Source organism: Hypanus sabinus, unplaced genomic scaffold (genome assembly GCF_030144855.1).
Source record: "Hypanus sabinus isolate sHypSab1 unplaced genomic scaffold, sHypSab1.hap1 scaffold_435, whole genome shotgun sequence".
Classification (NCBI taxonomy): Eukaryota; Metazoa; Chordata; class Chondrichthyes; order Myliobatiformes; family Dasyatidae; genus Hypanus; species Hypanus sabinus.
The window spans coordinates 256739-284272 of record NW_026781310.1 but is presented as its reverse complement, the minus strand read 5'-3'; the positions used below and the strand labels follow the sequence as shown (position 1 = coordinate 284272).

General features: G+C 44.8%; 1 long non-coding RNA gene across 2 annotated transcripts; it reads left to right on the top strand.

Moving 5' to 3' along the window:
• The first annotated feature begins 285 nt into the window (after positions 1–285).
• LOC132388928 (uncharacterized) lies at positions 286–27534 on the top strand. Of its 2 annotated transcripts, XR_009510369.1 has the most exons (5): positions 286–521; positions 5300–5473; positions 23035–23261; positions 26447–26543; positions 26687–27534. It is a non-coding gene; the product is annotated as an uncharacterized LOC132388928 (long non-coding RNA). The 2 variants fall into 2 exon arrangements; XR_009510370.1 differs by lacking the exons at positions 26447–26543; positions 26687–27534 and adding an exon at positions 24445–24722 and having other exon boundaries at positions 287–521.

Genomic DNA, 27534 nt, shown 5'->3' with positions numbered 1-27534 from the left:
CAGCAACTTGAACAGTCCCAGTTCTGATTCCGGATCTTCCACAGTTTCTCTTTCCACAAATCTAATCTGATGAAGCGAGTTTCCAGCACTATTATTTCAATTTTATATTAAAAACATTTTATTCCTGTTAGCCTACAGGAAATATGATGACCAATTGTGCTGGGCAAGACCTGATTTAACAAAAAGACCATAATAAATTGAATTCGGTTTGTTTGCAGGGGACAATGTGAAACGTATCCCCGGTATCTGGTGACTCACGCCCAGGTTTTCCAGCCCGATCATTGGTCCAGTCAGATGACCATCAGGTTCCCATTCTGCCATAAGTTGACGCAGTGTTAGTTTTTGAGCCCTGATTGGCCGAAACACTGCATCATATTACAGGTAGCAAGGAGTCCTGGGAGAGTTGCTGTTTGGACTGTAATCATTGAAACTACTACTGTCGCCTCATTGTGAATTATTTTGCCTCACTATCGGTGTTTATTAACTAGAAATATCAGAGGATGTATTGAATGGAGCCTGAGGTAAGATAAAGGCAAACATTGCAATTTTAGTTTCAACGTTATAAAACTGCTGTGTGTTAATTTTATATCACTTTACGGGAGAATGTCAGTGCAGCACTCTGTCAACTGGACTTTAATTGCAGTTGGGTAATGCAACAAGACAATGATCCAAAAGACAAGAGTAAATCAATAAGAGAATAATTTTAAAAGAAAATTAGAATGGCCTAGTCGTAGTCCTAACGTTAAGCCCTTAGGAAGTTGCGGAATGGCCTGAAGCAGCAGTTCCGTCGAGGAATCCTACCAACACCCCAGAGTTGAAGCGGTTTTGTAAGGCGGAATGACATAAAATTCTTCCAAGCCGATGTGCAGGAAGATCAACAGTTAACGGAAGCATTTGTTTGAATTTATTCCTGTACGGGGGATTGGGGGCACGGCGGAGTTGGGGGGGGGAGGGAGGTCACACCAGTTAATGAAAGCCAAGGTTCACAGACTTATTTTGAATAAGTACATGCAATATTGAATGATGTTAATATTGTCATAACAAGACTCACAGCGTTTGAAATTGACTCTGTTTACATTTTCGGTCACTTTTGGAGAGCCGCTTTCTGCATTGCCAGGATAACAGCCCATGTGACCGGTACGGAGTGGTAAACATTTTTATCGCATTCTCGTCACCGTTGCTCAGTGAGAGTTAGTGGCGTCAGGAGCAGATGTAACAGACTGATAAAGGGGTGGGGAGGAAGTTGTGAGCATTGACTGCGTGTACTGAATTATTCCTTTGTTGGAATGAAGAGAAAACTAATGATGATCCCCTTTTCCATCCAGTTCCATCTGCTCATTCCCCGCGCATCTTGTTTAACCTCTCTCCGGGCTGTAACCCACCACCTCAATGATATATATCAACCATTTTGTTCAATCTCTGTCCAGTCTGTATCCCACCAACTCAATGATATATAACAACCATCTTATTCATCTACTGTCCATTCTGTATTCCACCACCTCAGTGATATATATCAACCATCTTGTTCAGCCCCTGTCCACTCTGTATCCCACCAGCTCAGTGATATATATCAACCATCTTGTTCAGCCCCTGTCCGTTCTGTATCCCACCACCTCAATGACAATCTGTATCGCATCAATAATTACAGTTTTATTTTCAACGTTACAAAATGGCGAAGCGTTAATCTTGACAACATTTAAAGTGAGTCTGTTATTTCATTTATTTTTTGTCACTTTTGGAGAGCCATTTTCTCTGTTGCCAGGGTAACCGCCCATGTGACTTGCAGGGAGTGGTGCTCATTTTTATCGCTCTCTGGTCACGGTCCCTCAGTGAGAGACAGCGGCCTCCGGACCGGATGTGACAGACTGATAGTGGGGTGGGGAGGATTTTGTGAGCAGTGAATGTAACGACTGTATTAGCTCTGTGTTGGAATGAAGGCGAAACTAATGAATGTGGGCATTACATTTGTGCAACTTTGTTCAGGCCGTCACAAACATCTTGTAATCAGTCAATAGTTGTGCATCATTTAAAGTAAAAAGAGAAAATGCTGAGACCGTTCAGCAGATCGGGCAGTAACTTCGACAGTCCCAATTCAGATACTGGCTCTTCCACAGTTTTTCTTTCCACACATCCTATCTGATGAAACAAGTTTCCAGCACTATTATTTCAATTTTGTATCAATAGCATTTTAATCCTGTTAGCCTACAGAAAATATGATGGCCAATTGTGCCGGACAACTCCTCACTTAACAATAAGATAACGATAAATTGTGTTCAGTTTAGCTGCAGGAGACAATGTGAAACGTATCGCTTGTATCTGGTGACTCACGCCCAGGCTTTCCAGCCCGGTCATTGGTCCAGTCAGATGATCGTCAGGTTCCCGTTCTGCCATAGGTTGATGGAGTGTTAGTTTCTGAACTCTGATTGGCCGAAATACCGGTAACAAGGAGTCCTAGAGTTGAGGTTTGGGCTGTAATCCTTAGTACTTATACAGATGGGACATGATGCTCCTCCTTCCAAATGATTCAGAAGTCTCGGGCATCTGGACATTGGTTGTGGATATATCCCTGAATACACCACTTTCTGTGAGATGTGTGGACGATGTGCGAGGCTTCTGGCGTCGGTAAGTGACAGGATCATCTGTGTGACACTGTGAGGTTGTGTCATGGGATATCCTAGTTTCAGATCAAGTAAAATGGACCCGGGGGGTCAACTTGCCCAGGTTTATAAGGTGTTGAGCGAGTATTTCTGGTCTGTAAAATAATTGTTCAAACCGTGTTTGTAAATTCCCCCTCACTGTCACACGTCCGCCAGGCAGTGGAAATCTAACAGAAACTAAAGATGCTGGAGAGCTGCAGTAAAAACTGAAAATGTTTGAAGTAATTGTGACGAACGGTGTAAAGCTGAATCGTCAAATTTGTTCCTTTTCCCACAGCTGTTCCTTACCTGCTGAGTGTTCCTGGTAATTCCAGTTTCCCTTTACTACATTCACCCTGGACTGGTTTATATTTCCTGAAATTAACCTGATTTAACCTGGGAATGGAAATGGCACTAAATTGTTCTGGTATCCATTTGCCTGTTGTTCCTGGGAATCTGTTCAGTGTAGTTGTTAATAACAAGGTTCACAAGAATAATCTCAGGAATGATCGGCTTTATGAATGAGGAGCATTTGATGGTTCTGGACCTGTGCTTAATGGAGTTCAGAGGGACGGTGAGGGTGGTGGAGGGATGTATGGTTAATAAACCTACCGAATGTTGAAAGGCCTGCATACAGTGGACATGGAGAGGATGTTTCCATTAGACAGAGAGTCTGTGATCTGACAGCACACTCAGAATAAAGAAGCCTACCTTTAAAATTGTGTTGACAAAGGCAGACAGACAGACAGACAGACTTTACTGATCCCAAGGGAAATTAAGTTTCGTTCCAGTTGCACCAACCAAGAATAGAGTAGAAATATAGCAAAATAAAACCAGGAATAATTAAGTAATGATAAATAAATTATGCCAGTGGAAATAAGTCCAGGACCAGCCTGTTGGCTTAGAGTGTCTGACACTCCAAGGGAGGAGTTGTAAAGTATGATGGCCACAGGCAGAATTGACTTCCTATGTCGCTCAGTGTTACATCTCGGTGGGATGAGTCTCTGGCTGAATGTACTGCTGTGCCGAACCAGTACATTATGGAGTGTTTGGAAGTCATTGTCCAAGATGGCATGCAACTTGGACAGCATCCTCTTTTCAGACACCACTGTCAGAGAGTCCGGTTCCACCCCCCCACAACATCACTGGCCTTACGAATGAGTTTGTTGATTCTGTTGCTGTCTGCTACCCTCAGCCCGCGGCCCCTGCACACAACAGCAAACATGATAACACTGGCCACCACAGCCTCGTAGAACAACCTCAGCATCGTCCAGCAGATGTTAAAGGGCCTCAGTCTCCTCAGGAAATAGAGACGGATCTGACCTTTCTTGTAGACAGCCTCAGTGTTCTTTGACCAGTCCAGTTTATTATCAATTCGTATCCCCAGGTACTTGTAATCCTCCACCATGTCCACACTGACCCTTTGCATGGAAAGGGTTCACTGGTGCCTTGACGCTCCACAGGTCCACCACCTGCTGTTTAGTTTTTTTTTCCACAGTAAGCTGCAGATGATTCTGTACGCACCAGGTGAGAAAGTTTCCCACTGTAGCCTTGTGCTCAGCCTCACCTCCCTTGCTGATGCATCCAACTATGGCAGAAACATCAGAAAACTTCTGAAGATGGCAAGACTCTGTGCAGTAGTTGAAGTCTGAGGTGTAGATGGTGAAGCGAAAGGGAGACAGGACAGTCCCCTGTGGAGTCCCAGTGCTGCTGACCACTCTGTCTGACACACAGCGCACGTACTGCGGTCTGCCAGTCAGTTAATCAATAATCCATGACATCAGGGAATCATCCGCCTGCATCACTGTCAGCTTCTCACCCAGCAGAGCAGGGCGGACGGTGTTGAACGCACTGGAGAAGTCAAAAAACATGACCCTCACAGTGCTCGCCGGCTTCTCCAGGTGGGCGTAGACAAGGCTCTGCAGGTAGAAGAAGTCATTTTCAACTCCTCGTCGGGACTGGTAGGCGAACTAGAGGGGGTCTAAGTGTGGCATAACCATAGGCCGGAGCTGCTGCAGAACAAGACTGTCCAGCGTCTTCATGATGTGGGAGGTCAATGCCACCCCGTCTGTAGTCATTGGAGCCACTGAAGCGCGGCGTCGTCGGTACAGGGATGAGGCAGGACGTCTTCCACAGCCCAGGAACCCTCTGGAGACTCAGGCTCAGGTTGAAGACATGGTGAAGTACCCCACATAGCTGGGGGGAGGCACAGGCTTTGAGCACCCTGGGGCTGACACCATCCGGGCCTGCAGCCTTGCTTGAGAAAAATCTCTTCAGTTAAAGGATGGCTGCTGTGTGGAAACTGTTGCCGCAGAGGGTGGTGGAGACTGCTCTTTGAGTATATTTATGGCAGATTTTAATATGTTCGCGATTGCTCAATAGCAGGGTGAAGGCAGGAATATGGTGTAAGAATAAAAATCATGTTTGAATGGTGGAGCAGACTCGATGGACAGAATCATCTAATTCTCCTCCTACATCTTGTGTCGGACCATAACTGAACGATGACTCCTTCGTATCCCGTATCAGACATTGGGAAGTGCGAGGGGAACTTTCAGATTTGTTCTTTGAGATCGTTATATTTGTCTTCAACATTTAAACTTCGATAAACGGAAATAGTTTTTTTTTCTCATTTGTATTGTTAATGTGCTTTATTATCTCCCTAGTTAAAGTTAGACCTGCGGTGAGAGATTTATTAGAAGAAAAACCCCAACTGGAAGGAAACCGCGACTGAAAACGAGGGAACAGCAACAAATGAACCAGCCCGAAGACTGAGAGCATCAACTGGACAGAACCCTCCTGACTCAGAGTTTCCATTGATTCGTTCAGCAGAAAGTCTGGTGAGTCTCCTTTAGTCAAACACTGGTCATTTAGACATTACATATCTATACAAAGGAAGGTAGGAAACCATTGGAATGAGACTGAATGTGCCAGGTATGCCTATGTCAGACCCAGCTGTAATCACTCCGTCTGGTAATGTGTTGTCCGCAGCCCAGCTCTTTAAAGCCACTCACATTCCCTCAGTGTTTGCTCATTTCAAGCTTTTGCGTGTTTTGAAGCAGTTTTTGGTCAGTTCTGAGTGGGGAGAGGGAATGTCTGCGGTTTGTTTATACTTACTGTCTTTCAGAAATGTAATTGCTTGAACTTAATTTGTGCCGACTCAATAACCATATCCTGTACCTTCTGAACCAAATTATCGATCTACAAGACAAGTAGGAATAGGTGTAACCCCGGGAACATCACTAAGCGCGGAACTCAAGTCCAAGAAACAGCTTCTCACCGTCAGCTTCTGCTTCCTAACAATCACCTGTTTGCAGACTCTGGGGCCCTGTAACAAACTCAATGTTAACAGCAAGATTAGACAGTTTCTAATATAAAGAGGAAGTTGTGCTTCCTGGGGCAGGTCTGGCACATGTGACGCTCGCAAGGAAAACCTCAAGGAGGGCGATCAGCGGGAAAGGAAGAATGGACGAGGGAGTCGCGTAGGGAGCGGGACTGTGGGGTTGGGGGTTTAGGGAAAGATATGTTTGTTGCTACTATCCCGTTTGAGATGGCGAAAGTTACGGAGAATTGGGCGCTGGACACAGAACCTGGTGGTGTGGTGGATGAGGACCAGAGGAAACCTCTCCCTTGTGGAGCCGCGGGTGGATGGGCTGAGGGCAGACGGAAGATGGGCGGAGGAAATGCGGTTTAGGGCAGCATTGCTGGGGAAGAAGAAGGACATCTCATTAGTTCTGGAATGAAAAGCCTCAACCTGAGAGCAGATGTGGCGGGGACAGAGGAACTGAGAGAAGGAATGGAATAGGTATAGTGCAGGTAGCTGAGAGAATCAATGGGTTTATACAAGATGTCAGTGGATATACGACCTCCTGAGATGAAGAAAGATAGTTCGAGAAAAGGGTTCGACGAGTCAGTAAATGGACTAAGTAAACTTGAGAGCAGGCGCAGGAAGAAGCACCAATGCATTCGGCAGTGTTGTGTCAGAGGAGTAGGAAAGCGATACCGGTGCAGGCTTGGAACAAGGATTGTTCCACATTCCCGGCAGTGGGTAGGGGTTAGGTCGCAGGTACATTGTGCTTATTGTAAATGTTATTGTGTAAGGGAGTGACATGACTTCACTTCTTTGTGCTTTGTTTAGATTGTACCTGTATTAAGGTGTAAAATCCCGTTCCCCATACTAACACTGGTTATCCAGACCAAAGAACAAACTGCCGCAGGAACTCAGTGGGTCAGGCAGCATCTGTGGAGGGAAATAGACCGTCAACATTCCGGGCCGAGACCCTCCCTCTGGACTGAGAGTGGACGGGAAATAGTCAGAGAAAAGAGGTGAGGGGTGGGGATGGGGCAAGAGCTGGGGAGTAAGAGGTGGATCCAGGTGAGGGGGGAGGTGGGAAAGTGGAAATAGTGACAAGGGTGGGGGTGTGAGTGGTTGGGGCAACACGAGGCTGCAGAAGATGGAATTTAATTCCATAGAGGATTAACAAAGTGGTTAGACAGTATTTGTTATAGAGAGTACGATGAAGATTCGCCAGACTGATCCCTGGAGTGGTGGGTATCGGCAAAGTGAAATTTATTTGGGATTTGATGAGATTTTACCTGGAATATGGTGTAATATCCTGCTCCTCATAAAAACACGGGTTATACAGACCAAAGAACAAACTGCCGGAGGAACTCAGTGGGTCGTGCAGCATCTGTGGAGGGAAATGGACTGTCAACATTTCGGGCCGAGACCCTCCCTCTGGACTGAGAGTGGACGGGAAATAGTCAGAGAAAAGAGGTGAGGGGTGGGTATAAGGGTGGGCTGGGGAGGGAGAGGTTGATCATGGTGTGGGGGAGGCAGTGGGGTAGAAGTGGCGACAGTGGTTAGGAACTGAGTGGTGGGGTCAGAACAGAGCTGCAAATGATGGTGCCAAGATGAGGCCACCCTCGCGGTGGACGATCAGCTCGTTAACTTCCGGCTGTGTTCCCTCACCTCATGGTATGAATATCGATTTCTCAATTTGGTGATCAACATTTCCAATTTCCACACTTAACCTATTCCCCAGTCTGACCTTTTACTGCTGCTCACCTGTCCACTACTTCTTTGTGGAACCCCTCTTACTTATCTTCAGTCCAAAACGTGGGTCTTGGCCCGGAATGTCCACTGTTTGCACATTTCTATGAATGCTATCTGACCTGATGCCTGCCTGCTGCATTTTGAGGAAATTATTTTCATAGAGTATTGACAAAGAGGTTAGGGAGTATTTGCTACAGAGAGTGCGATAAAAATTCAGCAGACTAATTCCGAGGCTGTTGGAATTCTTAAATGAAGAACGATCAAATTCGAAAACTCTTCCATTTGGGGAATTGAGGACTGACAAGTGAACACACTGAAATACCAAACATCTTTAACGAGTGAACTGAGGATCCGAGTCTCTGAGACAGGTGACGACTGTTCGAGACTGAGATGAGGAAATGTCTTCACTTGGAGGGTGGTAAATGTTTGCAAGTCCCCAGCTCAGAGGGCGGTGAAGACTCAATGACCTTTTTTACATAAAACAGTGGCCGGCAGATGTGTGGAGCCGAAATGAAGATCGGGCAGAAACATGTGGCTGAGATGGAAGAACAACCTCCATTTGTTGATGGTTAGACGGGCAGAATGACCCCAGCTGGTGTTTCTGACTTGATGTTTCAGTGTTCCTGTACATTAAGGCCGGAGGATTGTGAATAGAAATTAGTGTTTATAAACATATACTGATTTACGTCAAACCTGCAGAGTTCCGTTCTGTGTATAAATTCTATGTGAGCCCGGCATGGGGATGAGCTCTTGACTCCATGACCAGGGAAAGCGGAAAGGGGAAGTGTACAGAGCAAAGCGTTGAAATGTATCTGCTGTCAATATGAAATACTGTGGAAAATGCAGCATATGGGTCGGGCGGTATGTGATGGGCGATCAGCGGAGTCACCGGTTCAGTAAGGAGAACCCCCACAAGTCACCTGATCCCGTTTCCCGCTCCCATTTTACCACAGATCTGCAGCATCTGCGGATCACCCCCCCCCCCCCCCCCCGTGTATGTGTAGATTCATTTTCCGTCCGTTCAGACAAGGCAGTGAGATCCCGATCTGTCACGTTCACTCATTGAAGGTTTTTTTTTTTCTTGACTCCACTCCACTATTATGACCTGCTAAGCGTAGCCAGTGTTTCCCGATGTTTGATCGTATTTCTGAGAGAATTCAGCTTTTTCCAATCATCTGGGCTTCTCAAAAATTTTTAAACTTCTGTTAAGCCTCCCTCTAGAAGTTCAGAAATAGCAATCTAGGCCGAATACCATTTCCACACGATTAAAACGGGCTATCGGTTTATTAGTTTTCTGTTGTATTTTTGCACTACTTATTTAATTATATACTTATTGCATTTCATTGTGTCCGATATTGTTATGTATTGCATTCTGGTGCTGCCGCAGATTCATTTAAATGCAATTATCAGAAAATGAAGTTTCCCTCCTGAATTTCCAAAGGAAGACTCCAGCTGTCTTATAATTCCGCACAATTAAAATGGGGAAACAGTTTATTATTTTTGTCATGTACCGAGGTTCAGTGGAAGTCTTGTAATCGGTAAAATCCAGGCAGGTCAATACAGTATATTGAGGTGAAATCGGGTAAATCAATAACAGCGTAACAAATTATTGTGGTTAGAGAGAAAGTGCGGTGCAGGTATATATGTGGTGCAAAGTCACATCGAGGTACATTGTGGGGTCAGGAATCCATCTCGTCACACTGGGAATATTCAGTTCGCTTATAACAGCAGAATGGACACGGTCCTTGAGCCTAATGTTATGTTTCTGTTCTATTTTATCTTCGACCCGATGGGAGGTGAGAAGTGAGAATGTCCAGGTCTGTGGGGATCTTTGATTATGTTGCCTGCTTTACTGAGGCTGCGGGCAGGACAGAGAGAGTCCAAGAAGGGGAGACTTGTTTCTCTGATCTGCTCAGCTGTGTCGCAGTTCTCTGCTGTCTTCAGTCCAGCAGGTATCTCATCAGCTCAGTGCTATACTTATATCAACAACGTTTCTTCCAACAGTTGTCTTCATTGTGAAGTATTTTCTTCCGCCTTGTACCTCATTGAGTTTTCCAGGAATTGCTTTTTGTTGGCTAAAACTACCAGAGGTTTAACTGAATCAACACGCGGGGTAAATAGAGCCATTAAAATTTCAGTGTTTCTGTTACAAAATGGTTGCATGGTGGGACTGAAATAGTGAATGGTGGGACACCAAGTGTGTGGAACAGAGAAACCGGGGAGTACAATTGTACGTTTTCCAGAAAGTTCAGCAAAGAAGGCTTTAACCATGCTGGCCTTCATCAGTTGTGGCATTGAGCTTTGGGTTATGGGCATTATAATGTAGTTACATAAATTACTGGTGAGGCTATTACAGGCCTATTCATAGGCAGAGGTTTGGCCAAGCTGGATCTTTATTCCACTGAGCACAGGAGAATGAGGTGGTATTGTAGAAGTTTATAAAATCAGGAAGGGACATAGATAATTTGGTTGGTCGTGGTATATTCTCTCGGATTCAAGATCCAAGTTATTTAATGTCATTCCAGTACACAAGTGAAAAGGAGAATAACATACTCTGGATCTGACGCAGGAACAATAGAAAAAAACACAGGAAGATAAAGAGCACAATTATAAAAACACACACTACATATGATAGCTTTAAATATTGATCGTATGTCCATGAGATGATAATAGGAAGAGGAGTGTCTGGACATATGGTGACTGACAGGAAAATTTAAAATAGTGGTGATGGGGGTGTGGAGCGGTGAGTTAGTGGGTGGAGGTGTTGATTTCCCTTACTGTTTGAGAAAATAACTATTTTTGAGTCTACTGGTCCTGGAGGTGATGCCACGTAGCCTTTCCTGATGGGAGTGGGTCAAAGGGTTCATACGCAAGACCGGGTGGGACTGTTGCCGGCCTCTTTCCCGCATGCACTGCACATAGTCCATTCTTTGCAGCCTTTTTAGAAAGTAGAGATGTTGGGGAGCGAGTATTGTGGAATGTGTTCTGGGACCATGAGGGGTTGTGTGAGATGTGCACGCCCAGGAGTTTGAAACTGCTTCCGGTTTCCACAGCTGCTGATGTAAAGACGTGTGTGAGTGGTGCAAGTTCTCCTGAAGTTGATAACCATCTCCTTTGTCTCGTTGACGTTGAAGAAGAGGCTAGCCCGTAGTCATTTGAGTGAAGACACATGAGTGAAGTTTTGACGATGGCCGTGAAGTCATCAGTGAGCTGGTGTCCGTACTGACGGAGTACATGGACTGGGATGTTTTCTGGCCCGGCTGCCTCACAGGGGTTGAATCTCTGCACAGTCCTCTCATCTGCTGTTGTTACATTGTGTGGTTGTTCTCCTCGGAGAGTGTAGCTTTCGTGACTTGCTCGAGTTTCGAGCCTCGAAGCATTGTTTAGAGCGCACGGGAGGGGAACGTGACTCATGCAGTCAGCGCCATTTTCCCCAACGTAGTCTGTAATGCCGTTGATGCCCAGTCAAATACACCAAGGATTCTTCCCCAGGGTTGGGGAGTCCGAAGCCAAAGGCCACAGATACAATGGAGCGGAGAGACCAGAGACACCTGAGAGGCCATCTCAAAACACAGTGCGAGTGATTATCTGGAACGATCTGCGCAGTGTTTGCATCGTTGGTTCTCTGCCTCTGGTTCAGTTTTCTCACCATGTTTGGAAATTCCCACTCATTTTCAGCTCTGTGACTCAAGTTGTAGGAGACCTGAAATCAAATCAGAAAATGTTTGAAGCCATTCCGACACAGCGAGTTGGAGCTGAAACATTAACTTTGTTTCACTTCACAGATATTCCTTATCTATTGACTGTTTCTCGCATTTTCATTTATTTTTAGAACATTACATTGGAATGATTTACGTCTCCTGGGAAATGGAATTGTATAGGACACACAACGTAATCATTCCCTTACAGAAACAGGGCTTTCAGACAATCTAGTCAGTGTCATTCTCCGCCTAGGCCCATATACGTGCACCCAGACCACAGCCCTCAATACCTCCCTTATCCATGTACCCATAGAAAATTCTCTTAAATTTTGCAATTTAACCTGAATTTGCATTCGTGAATTCTGATCGAAATGGTTCCTCCTCAGATTCCCCCTTAATATTCCACTTTTTGCCCTAAATCCATGACCTCACCAAACCTGAGGGGCAAAAAACTACATGAGTTCACGCTATCTATACCATCATAGTTTGTATACCTCAAGCAGGGGTATCCTTTGTAAACCTCTGGCAGGGGTTCGCAGTCTGGGAGCCACGGACACCACGGTTAATGGTAGGGTTCTGTGGCATAAAAAAAGTCATCACAATCTTTTGTGCTTCACAGATTTCTAACTTGTTCAATCTACCCCTGTGACTCAGCTCCTTAAATACTAACAACATCCGTGACTGCCAGGCCTCCTGCCGTCTCTACACTTGCCTGCCAAGAGCTATTTAGAGTAAGCTGGTCCATCTCTGACACATCCGTGCGCTTTCCTGATCTCTCCATCTCCAGAGACAGGTTGTTAACCAACATATTTTATAAACTTACTGATTCCCGTGATAATCTCGACGATGCCTCTTCCCGGCCTATCACCTGTAAATTTTCTCAGTTTCATTGCTCCCCCGGCATCTGTTCACAGGATCCGGCAGTCCTCCCCCCACTATTGATGCAGGCCTCAGTCACATTTACCGTACTTCCGTGCTCACCCCATCTTCCTACCACCGTAACAGTGATAGAGTTGCTCTTGTCCTTACCTACCGCCCCTTCAGCCTCTGCAACTTCCACCATCTCCAAAGAGATCTTACAGCTAAACATATTTTCAACTTCCTCGCCCACCCCACCCTCTTCTTTCAACAGGGATCACTCCCTCCATAATTCCCTTGTTCATTCATCCCTCCTCACTAATCTCCCTCCATCCACTTTTCCCTACAAGTGGCCTAAGTGCTACAACTACCCGTACACCTCCTCCCTCCCCTCCATTCAGACACAAAACAGTCCTTCCAGCTGAAGCGACACTTCACCTGCGAATCTGCTGGTGTCATCTATTTTGTCGTGTGCCCCCGATGCGGCCTCGTTTACATTGGTGAGAACAGCCATAAATTGGGAGACCATTTTGCCGAGCATCCCTGTATCATCTGGCACAAGGGAGACTTTGCAGCGGCCAAACATTTTAATTCTGATCCCCATTCCAACGTCCCGGTCAATGGCCTCTTCTTGTGCCAAGATGAGACCGCCCTCAGGGTGGCGGATCAACATCTTATAATCCATCTGGGCCCCCTCCAACCTGATTGTATGAATAATGAATTCTCCTTCCAGTAAACAAAGCCCACCCCTCCCCCCCCCCCATTCTGAACTTTCATTTCTCCCTGGGTCCCCTCATTCCCTTTCTCCTATTGACAACGCTCTGATTCTTTCCTCTCCAGCCCTTGAACTGACCATCACTTGACTTCACCTATCACCTTCCAGCTCCCCACTTTATCCCCACACCCCCCCCCCCCCGACATTTGTATTCAGATCACTTCCCCCTCCTGCTCAGGAATGAAAAAGGCTCGTGGTCCAAACTGTGGACCGTTTACTCTTTTCCATAGCCACTGTCTGCTGTGGTGAATTTCTCCAGAATTTTGTCTGTGTTACTCTGGATTTCCAGCATTTGCAAGCTTTCTCGTGTTTAAGTGTGGCAATTACCGTAAGAATTATTTGGGCTTTGTGAAGATTGTACCTGGAATATGGTGTAAAATCCCGCTCCCCACACTAACACGGGTTATACAGACAACAGAACAAACTGCCGGAGGAACTCAGTGGGTTGTGCAGCATCTGTGGAGGGAAATGGTCCGTCAGCATTTCGGGCCGAGCCCCTCCCACTGGACTGAGAGTGGACGGAAATAGTCAGAGAAAAGAGGTGAGGGGTGGGGATGGGGCAAGAGCTGGGGAGTGAGAGGTGTATCCAGGTGAGGGGGGAGGTGGGAAGGTGGAAATAGTGATAGGCGTGGGAGGTGAGTGATTGGGACAACACGGGGCTGCAGAAATGGAATCAAATTCTGTGGAAGATTATCTAACAAGTAAGAGAGAGTTTGTTTTAGAGATTCACCAGATTGATTCCTGGAGGACGTTGAAGTCTCAGTGATCGTCTTCACATAAAACAGAGGCCGGCAGTTGTGTGGAGACCGAAGGGATCGAGGAAATGAGGATAGGGTATAAACATTTTGCTGAGATGGGAGAGCAGCCGCCAACTTGTTGATGGTTTGATGGGCTGAATGGCCACCTCCTCCTGTTTCTCACTTGATGTTTCAGTGTTCCTGTCCAGTGAGGCTCCGGGGGAATGTGAATAGAAATTAGTGTTTATAAACGGAAAAGTGATTTCAATGAAACCTGCACAATTCTTCTTCGGGTGGGAATTCAGTGTCGGACCGGGATGAGAATTGATCCAGTAACTCTGAGAACCGGGTGGTGGAGCGATGGGGACGGCGAAGATGCAGAGGGAGATATTAAAAATGTAGCTGGGCTAAATATGAAATAATATGTAAAATGCGGCCTGTAGATCGGGCAGTGTGTGAGGGGCGAGGAGCAGAGTCACCGGTTCAGACGGGAAACCCTCCACCCGTCACGTGATCCAGGTTCTCACTCCCATTCCAAACGCAGATCTGCAGCATCTGAGGGTTTCGCTTCCGAGGCCCCGCCCCCACTCTCACAGTCTCCGGATGGGCGGGGTTTTCGTTCCGTTCTCTGTTGAAGCGGATCGTCGTCTGGGAGCCGGAGGACCGATCGCTTTCTGCGGGAACAATTGATCAAGTTCTCATCGGTGGGTATTAATAACCGGTCACTACGGGTAAACGTGACCTACATTTTCCCATCGGTGAGTACGGAAGCCGATCCCGGGGGAAGTTGGGCACCTGATGATGGGCAGGGAGTCCCGTTAACATCCTCGAACCGGTGGTCTCGTCCCGCTTCCTGGACACAACCTGTCGTGGTCGGTCCGGGTTATGGGACCTTCACACTGAAACGCCTGAGATGAGCCGCCGCTCAGCCCCTGGTGTTCTGGTCCCAGGAGAGGGATGAGGTGGTGATGCCGAGACTGAACCCATCCATTAAGATGTACCTGGGGAACTTTAGCTCCATCACCCGGCCCGGTATCGGATCCAAACTTCACCTGTATGGATGCCTGGGGTCGATAATTGTTTTACATATTTGCAGCACACTGGAAGCGGCCGTTCGGCCTGTTGTGTTCTTGCAGACCGCGAGGGTTAACCAGAGTAATCGCACCCTCGGGACACTCCTCCACGTGTATGAGTAGTTTCATCTTTCCCAGTTCAGACAGGACAGTGAGATCCAGATCTCTCACGTCCTCTCGGGGGACTGGGAAGTTTATTTCAATCTTCTTTCCATTGCTACGGGTCGCCGAAATGCTGACAGTGTTCCCGATATCTGGCCCTATTAATGAGAGAATTAAGCCTTGTTCATTTATCTGGGTTTCTCGGAAAAGTGTCCACTCCCTCCAAAATTTCCAAAGGAGCAACCCAGGCTGTCTAATATTTCCACACGATTGAAATGGAGAATCTTTATTTTGTACAAAGGTAAAGTGAAAATCGTGTCTCCGGTATTGTCCACACAGATCAATACATTGCAGCAGTACATTGAGGTAAAACAAATCATTCTGGTTACAGAGAAAGTGCAGTGCAGGTAGATATGTGGTGCAAGGTCTCATCGATTTAGACTGTGAGGTCAGGAGTCCACTCATCACGCTGTTCGCTTCTAACAGCAGAATGGACACCGTCCTTGAGCCCGGTGGAATGTTTCTGTTTTGTTTTATCTTCGCCCCGATGGAGCATTAGAAGTGAGAATGTTCAGTGTTGTGGGGATCTTTCATTATGTTGTTTGCCTTACTGAGGCAGTGGGAAGTGTAGACAGAGTCCATGGAGGGGAGGTTGGTTTCTATGATGTACTCAGCTGTGTCCACAGTTCTCCGCTATTTCATTCAATTAAAGGAAGAGCAGTAGCCGTATGAAGATGTGAAGTATCGGGATGGGATACTTTCTACGGTGCATTGATAAAGTGTGTAGAGTAGAAAAGGGCATATACCAAAGTTCTTATTGTTAGTTCTGGTTTGTTAAATTGCAATCTGTTATCTACTATCTATTTTCTATCATCTGAGGATCTGTGCATTGCGGGAGGATCATCAGAGATTGTCCTCGATCCCCTTATCTCATCTGGCTCCATCTGCTCATCCCCTGCCCACTTGGTTCAATCTCTGTCGAGCCTGTATCCCACCACCTGAAAGATATATATCAACCATCTTGTTCAACCTCTGTCCAGTCTGTATCCCACCACTTCAATGATACATATCAACCATCTTGTTCAACCTCTGTCCAGTCTGGATCCCACCAACTCAATGATATATATCAACCATCTTGTTCAATCTCTGTTCAGTCTGTATCCCACCACCTGAAAGATATATATCAACCATCTTGTTCAACCTCTGCCCAGCCTGTATCCCACCAACTCAATGATATATATCAACCACCTTGTTCAATCTCTGTCCAGTCTGTATCCCAAAGCCGCAATGATATATTTCAGCAATCTCTCTTTCAAACCTCGTCTTCTTTGTGAAATTTTGTTTTGCATCTTTTCCAGGATATTTTTATATAGACAGGACTACTAGAGGTTTAATTGAACACAGCACGTGGCAAGGTAAAAGCAGACATTTCAATTTTAGTTTCACCGTTACAAAATGACTGCAGTATTAATCTTTGTCATTATGGAGCTCATAGCATCTGATGTTGAGTTTGTTATTTCCTTTTTCGGTTATTTTGGGTGAGCCATTTCCTCCGTTTCCAGGGTAACAGCCTGTCAGAGCTGCAAGAAGAGTTGCACTTCTTTATCGCTCTGTGGTCACCGCCTCTCAGCGTAGAGTGGCCTAGGGAGCAAATGTAACAGAGTGATAGTGGGAGGAAAGGATGCTGTGAGCATTGACTGTATGGAATGCAATACACCAGGGGCGGAATGAACTGAGAACTAGCAAATTGTTTGGTGTGGGGTGGCATTTACAGTTTAGGGTGACCATCAGTTACTGTCTATGCATTGAATTGAAGAGGGAGAAAATACTACAGTTGCAGGAAATTTAAAGTAAAGAGGAGGAAATGCTGGAGACTCTAAGCAGATCGGCAGCATCTTGGACAGTCTCAGTTCTGGAACTGGGTCTTCTACCTTTTGTCCTTTCAGTCTGATTTACTGATTTCCCAGCATTTTCTAGTGAATGGCAGGGCACCAAATGTTGTGGAACAGAGCGATCTGGGAGTACAAGAGTACAGTCACTGAAAGTGGACGGGCAAGTATAGAGAGCGGAAAAGAAGGCTTTAATCATGCTGGCTTTCATCAGTTAGGGCATTGAGTTCTGGATTATGGGCATTATATTGTTGGTGTCGCTACACAGAGTATTATGTACAGTTGTGTTCACCCTACTGTAGTAAATATATTATCAAGCTGGAGAGGGTGCAGAAGAGATTGCTGAAGATGTTGCCTGGACTACAGGGCCGAGTCGTAGGAAACATTTGGCGGAGCTGGGTCTTTAGTCCAGATGAGAATGAGGGTGACATTGTAGGAGTCGATGAAATCAAGATGGAATATAAATAATGAGGTTGGATGTGGTATTTTCCCCAGGATTCAAGATTCAAAATTGTTTGATGTCATTCCAGTACACAAGTGTAAAAGAGAACAATATAATTCTTAATCTGGATCCAAAGCAAGACAGAAAAAAAATAATGAAAGGGACCACAATAATAACAAAACATAAAGTATGATAGCTTAAAACGATTGATTGTGTGTCCATAAAGTGACGTTAATCACTGGAGTGTCTGGACATATGAGACTGACATTGATAATTCTTCTGCATGTGCCTTGCGCGTTACACACTTGGGCGATCATGGGTCTCCAGATCCAATGACTCCTCACAGAGTCAATGATATCTCGCACACTTAGATCTGTTAGTTCTTTCACAGTGTCCATATATTTTCTTCTTTGTCTTCCTCTTCCCCGTTTCCCAGGCATACGGCCTTGCAACGTAAGGCATTCTATTTCTCCCTTTGTGATGACATGGTGCAGGAATTTAAGTTTTCTCTCATTTAATGTTCTCATTAAAGAACTTTTTGTATCTGCACGTTGGAGTACCGTCTCATTAGTTACCCTATCTCTGTATGATATTTTCAGCATTCTTCTAAAAAACACATTTCTGTTGCTTCTCAGTTTCTTTGGAGTTCAGGTGTTATAGTCCATGTTTCGGAAACATACAGCAAGATTGACCAGATGCAACATTTCAGTAGCCTAAGCCTTGTTGTCATAGAAATGTGTCTGTTGGGAAAAATGGGTTTCATTTTTTGGAAACACGAGTTAATCTGCAGATGCTGGAAATAAACAAAAACACAAAATGCTGGCAGAACTCAGCAGGTCAGACAGCATCTATGGGAGGAGGTAGTGACGACATTTCGGGCCATAGATGCTTTCTGGCCTGCTGAGTTCTGGTAGCATTTTGTGTTTTTATTCATTTTTTGGAAGTTGGTTTTGGCAATGGCAATTCTTCTTTTTATTTCTACTTTACTTCTAGCATCTTTTGATACAAAGCTACCAAGGTAATTAAAGCCGATCTCTTCTTTAATCTCTTGGTTACCAATGGACAATTGGTAGTTGGGAGTATCCTGCCCATTTTATATTTCCATATATGTGTTTTTTTTTACCGTTGATGGTTAGACCAAAATCTGCACTTGTTTGTATTGCTTTGTCTAGGAGGATTTGTAAGCATTCTGCAGCAATTGCTATTAGGGTGGTATCATCTGCATATCTTATATTGTTGATGTAAACATCTCCAATTTTTATCCCATCTAGGTCTTCTATTTCTCTGAGAATCATTTCAGCATAGATATTAAATAATTCCGGTGAGGCAACGCATCTCTAACTCCCCTTTGAATATTAGTCCAACTGCTTATATTATCAACAATTTGTACAGCCACTGTTTGATTCCAATATAAATTTTGAATAAGTTGTTGGTCCCTTCCGTCAATGTTTAGTTAAGTGAGAATTTGAAATAGTTTTTCATGTTACACTTTGTCGAATGCTTTAGTGAAATCAATAAAAAATAAAAGGACATCATTTTGACATCAATTGCCCATTCTGAAAGCGTTCGTGGTATGAAAGTTGCGTTCCTGGTTCCTCTATCCTCCTTAAGCCCATATTGCAGTTCAGAAGTTTCTGGCCTTAACTTGTTTTTAATTCGACTCAGAACAATTATCAACAAAATCTTTATTATGTGACTCATCAGACTGATTGTTCTATAATTTTCGCAGTCAATAGTTCCAGGAATTTTAGGCAGAGTTATAAATACTGATTTCAAGAGATCGTCAGGCAATACAGCAGACTCATATATGTCATTAAACTCTTCAAAATGAATATCTACTCCCAGATCTTCTGGGGCTTCTATCATTTCCACTGAAATTCCATTAGGTCCAGAGACTTTACCATGCTTCATGCCTTTCATTGTTTTAGTTCTTTCTTCTTTGGTAATAGGTGGGCCAGGATTAGGATGTTTATTTTATGGGGTTCCCCTCTATTATCTTCAAACATCTGATCTATATACTGAATTCAACTCTCACATACTTTATCTGGGTCTGTTAGGATGGATCCGTCTGCTGATCCTGTGCATCCTGTAGAGGAGGTTTTCTAAATTGCTGTAACTTCCTTAATTTTCCTGTGCATTTATTTGCTGTTGTTAATATGACCTTCTACTTCATTGCATTTTTGATTCAGCCATTCTTCCTTTCCAATATTGCACAATCGTCTGGTCTGTGACGTTGATTATCTGTCTATAAAGTGACATTAGGCACAGGAGTGTATAGAACTGTCAGGGAATGTTAACCTAGTAGTGGGTGGGGTGTGGAGGGTGTAGTTACTGAGCAGAGGTGTTGATCAGGCTTACTGCCTGTGGAAAATAACCGTTTTGAGACTGCTTGTCCTGGCGTGGATGTTACAGATCCACAATTCCTTTGAGGATTGAAAGTTGCGTTCCTGGTAATACCAGATTTGTAAAGAGATTTTTGGGCTTATTGACCATTAGGAAGAAGTGACGGGATATTAACGCTAAAGTTGTAAAAGTCACAGTGATTCCAAAATATGCAGAATTGTGTGCAGCTGTTGTCCGAACTTGGAGGAAAGATATCGATGAGAGTGGAAGTGTGCAGGGAAAATTACACGGACATTGCTGGTGTTTCAGGAAATAATTATAGTGATAGTTTGAACAGGTTAGGGCTTGATTACCTGGAATACAGGGGAATGACAGGGTATCCTAGCAGGGTTCCAACTTTTCTACGCCATTTTCCCCTACAATTAAAGAAAGGGTCCATGGGCCCGAGGTTCCAAACCCCCGCTAGAAACATAGAAATCGATGATGGTATAAAAAGGGTGAATGCAGGTATGCATTTTCCCCTCATGTTGGGTAAGATAGTGAACTTAATTGAGAATGTGACACATTTAAAGGGGTTCTGAGGGGGAAGTAAGAGATGAAGTTTCAATTGTAGTATTTGAGAGATGGCTGGGTAGTTACATGGATGAGGGAGGTTTGGAGGGCTATGGTCTAGGTGCAGGGGGCGAACATGACACGGACTGGATGGGCTAATAGTCCCGTGTCTGCGCTCTGAGGGCTCTGTGAATTTAATTTGATCGTTCGACACATATTCGACATTTGTTGCCGACAGATGGTATCCAACAATGTGTTTTTATTTTGGACCAGCGTCTGCAGTGCCGAGAGTTCTGTAGAGCCGGAACCACCATGAGATTTGCTGAATGCCCCTCGTCAGGGTAAAAACAACCAGTGGAATTTTAGGATCACCATCACAAAATGGTTGAATGTTCAGTTCATCTTTGCCGTAATGTCACACTGAGTTTGTTATTTCCCCTCTCGGTTATCTTTGCGAGCCACCTCCTCTGTCACCAGGGCAACAGCTCGCTGGAGCTGCAGAGAGTGTTGAACATGTTACTGACTCTCAGCGGAGAGACAGGGGCCTCAGCAGCCGCGGTTGATACGAGGATGCTTTGAGCTTTCACTGGGCGGGATGGATGATGTCTGTGTTGGAATGAAGAAAGAACTAATGATTGTAGAGATTGCATTTATGCAATTTTGTTCACTGTGTCAAACATCTTGCAGGCTGTCAGTGTTTTGTGCATGAAAAGAACAAAAATATCTCCTATACTTATTATTTTGAAATTTATATTTACAACATTTTGTTCCTGTTACGTAATGGGAAAGTGGCTGCTAATTGACCCGGGCTACAGCGCACTCAACAATAAAAAAAGTAATGAACAAGTGTGCTCAGAGTAACAGTGGAGACAAGTTGAAATGTATCAGCACCCTCTTCGTGACCCAATGCCCATGTTTCCCGGCTGATCCCCGTCCAGAACAAGGATCAACAGGCTCCAGTTCTGTCACGGGTTGGTGTGGGAGGGTAAGTTTTTGAATTGGGATTAGCTGAGACGCTGCCGCATATTACCGGCAGCAAAGAGCTCTGGGAGAGTTGGTGCTTCAGATACAATCTTGGGATGTGGTTTCCAGGAATATGGGACTGTCAGTGTTTGGGCTTCGGTCTACGTTGGTGCTTTTACAGAAGCGGCTGGATGTCCCTCCTTCCGCAACGAAGCAGACGTCTCCGGGGGCTGGATATTGGAAGCGGCTTCTCTCAGTGTGAAACGTGGGAACACCCACCTTGAGATGTGGAAAAGATGTGCGAGGCGGGAGTCAAAGAGAAACTCGAGATGCTGAAGATGGAACAGAACATAGAACAGTACATCACAGGAACAGGCCCTTCGGCCACAGTGGTGTGCCAGACAAGCTGAAAAGTAAATCACCCCCCGCCCCTCAAAAAATCTAATGACTCCTACCTACACAATGTCCATATCCGCTCAATCTTCCTCACACCCACGTGCCTATCTAAACATCTCTTAAAAGCCTCCGATGTATTTGCTTCCACCACCATAACAGACAGCGCATTCCAGGCATCCACACCTCTCTGAGTAAAACAACTTACCCTCACATTTCCATTGCATCTACTCCCTCACACGTTCATTGCATGTCCTCTGGTATTAGACATTTCAAAAACAGCGAAAAGATACTCCCTGCCTATTCTATCAATGTCTTTCACAATCTTATAAACCTCTATCAGATCTTCCCTCAATCCCGACCGCTTCGTGGAGAACAACCCGAGATTTTACACAGAAGAAATGGATGACGTTTGAAACCATTCTGACGAATGGTCAGGAAACCGAATCGGTAACTTTTTCCCTCTCCCCGCAGCTGCTCCTTACCTGCTGAGCGTTTCTAGTGATTCCCGTTTCTCTTTATTACATTCACCCTGGAACATTTTAAATCTCCTGCCAATGGATCAGCGCACCAGCGCTCGTTTTGTGACAGTTGATAGAAAAGCGAAGAAACCACCGCTTTTCCCAGTACATTATCCTGGTCCCAATTGTCCTGTTTTCTCCCCTGAAAATGCATTCAGTATTGTTGTTGATAACAAGGTTCAGAGAATAATCCGAGGAATGATAAGCATTATGCATGTGGAGCATTTGATGGCCCTGGGCCTGTGTTCAGTGGAGTTCAAATGGTTGGCGGGTTAAGACAGGGGTGATTATTTACACCGACTGAATGACAAGAAGTTTGGTTGCAGTGAGAATAGAGAGGGTGTCTGGATTAGACGGAGAGTCTGGGATCTGCGAATAAAGAATCTCAGAATAAAGAAGCTTCACTTTAAAACTGAGATGAGAGCAATTACTTTAGCCAAATGTTGGTTGATCTGTGGAATTTGATGCCACAGAGGGTGGTGGAGGGTGTCGTTGGGTACATTCATGTTATGGATTGCTAAATACGTTGCGTGCTATAGTAGGGAAGCAAGAATACGGTGTTGGGAAAAAATCATCCATGATTGATTATGCAGCAGACTAGAATGACCGAGTCACCTAATTCTGCCTCTATGCATAATGATTTTTTATCTTATACCATGACTGAGTGATGACTTCTTTTTATCCCATCACAGACAAAGGAAGATCTTCAGATGCTACCAAGCAACACACACAAAATGCTGGAGGAAATCAGCAGGCCAGGCAGCATCTGTGGAAGAGAGTAGAGTCGACATACAGATGCTGCCTGATCTGATGAGTTCCTGCAGCAATTTTATGTGTGTTTCTTTGTATCCCATGTCAGGTTTTGTAAAGTCGAGGGGCAGTTACAGATTTCTTCACTCGCATCATTATATATGAGTTCAAGATTAAGTTCCAATAAGCTTAATCCTCTGTTCTACTTTGTATGAGTAACATGCTTCATTATCTCTCTGGTTAAAGGTTGACCTGACCTGCGAGATTTATTGGAGGAAAAGCCCACGACTGGAAGAAAATCACAACTGAAGACGAGGGAACAGCAACAATGAACCAGCCCGAAGACGGAGAGCACCAAATGGAGAGAACCCATCTGACTTGGCGTTTCCATTGATTCAGTCAGGGGAAAGATTGGAGAGTCTTATTTACCCGAACACCGGTCCTTTTGGTATTACATTTTTGTACCAAGGAAGGTAGGAAATAGCTGGAGTGGGACTGAATCAGCCTAGGAATACCAATATGCGTCTGTCAGACCCAGCTGCACTCACTGCAGATTTGCTAATTACTCTGTGAAGCCACGCACATTCCCTCATATTGTTTGCTCATTTCAAACTCTTATCAGTTCTGCTTGTTTATTTGCTTGCCTGTGTTACGTCACATTAATCTGAAAATGCGTTGAGAATTTCCTCCCTTTATAAGAGGCCAGTTTTTTTCCTGTTCTGTTGATTGCGGAAATGTGGAATTACCGTGAACTGCAGCAACATGTCATTGACTCCTCTGTCTATTGCAAGCTGCAATGATACACTTGCCCTCGAGTATATCGTCGAGCAAGCCTCTGCTAAGAGCAAACCCTCTTGAAGCCAAATGTCCCAGCACCATATTTCAGTCTTAACTAGCAAATGCCAAACAATAATTTACATTTGTATACCCTGTCGCCATCAAGTGCTTTTCTACTAATAAATTGTCAGAACGTACGAACCTGTGATTAAGCATATTTAGGTTTTATAATGAAGTTATGTTCCCATTTGGCCCTGTACCAAAGGCATGGGTTATATCTGTACTTGGGATGAATAAATGTCCCTGCAGCCAGGACTGCTGGAGCTGCCGAGGTCGGATTAAACTCAGTGGTTGCGGGTTGGGAAACAGAGCGTTTGGTCAGGTAATAGAAGAGTTGATATAAAGGTAGATGCAAAGTTCACAGAGACTGGTGGAAAGGTCGGATGTGGACAGGACATCATGTAGTCAGCTGGAAACGTGGTTAATTCCATACAATAAGTATTAAGAATAAGAGTAACTTAGAACATGGATGGTGCATATTATCACCATTACACAGACCTGACTGTTATAAGGGTAGGATTGGTGTTTGATGCTTCAGTTTTTAGTTGTTTCAGAATACATATGGAGGATTGTCTTTACTAATTAGGAATGGTATCACAGCTACATAAACAGAGAACATCAACGTAGGTGAAAGTCAGAAACGGGAAGGAGGCTATCAATCTGGGAGCATTCTGTCAGCCTTCCCGAAAGCCACTGGGATAATGAGAGCAGATAACTCGGCAGTTTTGGGAAAGGTGCAAAAGCAACAAGGTTGTTGTCATTGTTGACCTCAACGTTCCTGATGTTGATTCCATCTCCTTGTTCCAAAATGTGTCAAAGGGCCAGAATGCGTTATGTGTCCTGGATGAATTCTTGACATAGTATGTGGCTGGGCGAACTGGAGGAGCTGCCATACTCGATCTAGTATGAGACAATGATGCTGGTCAGGTGACAGATATTACGATGCGTGACACTTTTGAGATAATGACCACAACACCTCAACTTCTATCATGGTCATGGACACGGATGGTAGCGGACGATACGAGGCAGTATTTAATAGTTGCAATGGTATTCGAAGCATCTTGGGAGTGTAAATTGGGAAAAACAGTTTCAAAGGGAAATGCACAATGGAACTCTGAAGTTTGTTTCAGGAACACTTAAATGCGGTTCGGGGAAGATTTGTTACAGACACCGTGAAAGAATGTTTATATAAACGAACCGTGGTTCACAAGAGATGAGAGCATTTAAGCAAGAAGGAAGCATTATTTAGGTTTAGGAAGCAACATTCAAGCAAGGCTCTAGAGAATTATAAGGTCGCCTGGATGGAACTTAAGAAGTGATTTAGAAGTCGAAGGGAACTTGAGAAGTCCTTGGGAAGTAGGATGAAGGAAAGCCCAAGGCGTTCTACATGTGGGTGAAGAAGAGGAGGGTGAATCGATTGAGTGTAGGACTACGCAGGAGCAAAGGTGGAAACGTGCCGGAGGATACGGTGACAGGTGAGGTGCTTAACGAATGCTTTATTTTAGTGTTACCAATGAGATGGACAGTGATGGTGACGATAGCATAACATTGTCATTCTGCTAAGAAAGAGATGTTGTTCATTCTGCCAATAAACACCACGTTACTACAGGAAGTGACGGGGGGTGGTTACGGGGCACTGATAATGGTCATTGCATCCTCTCTGGCCACAAGGGTAGCAACACATGATTGGAGGCTGTCAAATGTTGTTCTGTAATTCAATAAACACAATGGGCTTAATCCAGGGGATTATAGACCAGTGTGTGTTACATCGGGGGTTGGAAAACCCTTGGAACGGATACTTGAGGACAGGAATTTTGAGCATTTGGAGAAGCATAATCTTACTACGGGTTATCATTTTGGATTTTTGATGGTGAGTAGAGAAAATGGAAGGGGATGTGCCCGAGACAATTTTCCACAGTACGGACCAGTCACACACAGAATATCTACCAACATTTGTGTCGGCAGAGACTGAGTAGGAGTCACCATGGCATGGTGCATGGAAAGTTGTGTTCAACAATACTTTTTAAGGTTTTTGAAGATGATTGTCAGTGAGGATGGGCGAGTGGATGTTGTACATTGAACTTCAGTAAAGCCTTTAACAAGGTGCCTCATGACAGCTTGGTCTGGAAGACAAGGTCCCATGCGGTACAGAGAGAGAAAGTTAGATGGATTCAAAAATTGCCTTGAAATTAGTAAGCAAAGAGTGATGGATGAAGGTTTCTCCTCAGAATGGAGGCGCGTAAGTAGTGTTGTACCGCAAAGCTACAAGTTGCAATATTTGATATTTGTTATTTGATAGCAATGAATTGAATGCAGGTGCACAAGGCTTGACTGGTAAGTTCGTGGATGACGCAAAATTAGTAGATGGTACCCACGGTGAAGAATATCGTAGCTTGTAGGGGATCTAAATGGGCAGATGAGTGGTATATAGATTGCAAAACCAACATGAGCAGCAACGGTTTCATGCAGCGGCTGGTGATTATGTGCAGGGACCTGCCAGAGGAAGTGGATGAGGCAGGCACAATTGTATAATTCCAGAAGCAGTTGGGATGTGAAGATGGAATAAAGAGGCCAGGAGGGAAATGGGCTCAACACAGGAAATTGGGACCAGCTCTGTGGGCACTGTGGTCGGCATACTTCATCAGTAGGATGAGCCAGATATCACTGGACAGACGTACAGGCATGGTGTGGGAAGTGATGTTAACAGGGAATGTTTGGTTCCTAAACGAACTGCTGCTCAGATGCAGAGGATGCAGATACTGTCACATTTGCACATTTGCACATTTGCTCTCTGACACACTGCTTGTTTTGTGTAATTCAGGGCATCACCAGCGGGTGGAGCTGTCGTGCATCGCGATCAAAGTGTAAACAAGACGACGAAAATCGACAATCATCAGTCAGAATAAGAATGGCTACAGGTATGATCACCGGGATCTTTATAATTAAACTTCTGCCCTGTTGGTGCACAGTAGTTCAGATGAAGAAACTTACACAGGCGCTAACAGGGCAGAGAAGTTTTATCAAACATTGATCCCACTGGTAAAACGGCTTTGTGTTCCAGTTCCAGCGCAGGGACCTGACACCAGTAATGGTCGAATGACTCCGCTCACCAGGCCAAGCTTCACCTGAGTGAAAGGAGCTGGAGACCCTGAATCAGCAGGTTGAGAGTGAAACACATACAGGAATGAGACAGCGGTGTTGCTTGTTACGTAAAAGTCCAGGTTCAGGGTTTGTTGTACATCAGGGCCTGTTTAGAGGTGAAAGACATCTCCAATTTTCATTTATAAAATTCAGAGACAGGTGATAAGTGCATTTCCGGGATTTCAGAGATTCTGTGATAACAAAACATTTCAGGATTCGGCAGGGCAGCTATCAACACCCCTCTTGTTGACAAAGTAGATGAGGGGAATTTTCCAAACTCTGTTTTCTGTAGCCGAGCCGAGAACTTTGCCAGACTTGGAAATGGCTGAGGATCAGGAGACCCTTCATTTTAGATAGACTTGTGGTCAGCTTCGGAGCATCACTGTCTGGTTTGGAGGGGCTACTGCACAGGACCGAAAGAAGCTGCAGAAATTTGTAAATCTACTCAGCTCCATCTTGGGTACTAGCCTACAAAGTTCCCAAGACATCTTTGGGAACCAGGGTCTCAGAAAGGCAGCGTCAAATTATTAAGGACCTCCAGCACCCCAGGCATGCCCTTTTCTCACTGTTAGCGTCAGAAAGCAGATACAGAAGCCTGAAGGTACACACTCAACGATTCAGGAACAGATTCGTCCCTTCTGCCATCTGATTCCGAAATGGACATCCCATCTTTGGACACTTGCTTACTTTTTTTTGATATAGAGTCTTTCTGTTTTTGCATGATTTTAAAGATCTACTCAATATACGCAATTGGTTTATTTGTCTTCT